Here is a 670-nt window from a genome sequence, read left to right on the forward strand (position 1 = left end):
CCCCGCCATGTAGAGCAATTTAAAACACCCCAGTAAACTGCCCGGTGTATGAGAATGAATTGCAGATCGGGTATTCCCAAGTTGATACACTCTTAGGGTACCTTTTTGTTGTCATTCTCTGTCTCGCACGGAGAAAAAAAAAAAAGGCAGGAATGGCCTGTATTCTCAAATTGCTAGCAATGCTGCAACCCCCTTGTGAGTGCTTTGAATATGTATGGATTCATTAAAACAGTTGTTTGGGAATCACCTGCTTCACACAAGTGCTGATGCTGATAATGACCCGCCTGACGTTGGTTTTGCCATCGGTCCGTCTTTTCATTGTATTTTGTAAGTGCTTCAGCGTGCTGCAAGGCTACATTGTTGATACTCTTCCCAAAAGCTTCAGCAATGCAGATACTATAGACTAATAGTAACTGAAACAAAGGACCTTGCTGTACTTCTCGGAGCGAATTAGGAATCCAAGGTCGAACAGCAAACTGCAGTGCAACTTGTGTGGGGTAACGTAACAGAACAAAAGTATTCACAAATCTTATTAGAGAGTTTAAGTGAAAAGTGTGCCTTAAATAGACTCTTATTCAGTAGATGAAAAAAAAATGCTTAGTGAAGGTGTGAGGAAATAGCTATTTTAGGACTACAATTAACTATATCAGCTGAATTTTAATGGAACTAG

Source organism: Calidris pugnax, unplaced genomic scaffold (genome assembly GCF_001431845.1).
Source record: "Calidris pugnax isolate Ruff unplaced genomic scaffold, ASM143184v1 scaffold103, whole genome shotgun sequence".
Lineage (NCBI taxonomy): Eukaryota > Metazoa > Chordata > Aves > Charadriiformes > Scolopacidae > Calidris > Calidris pugnax.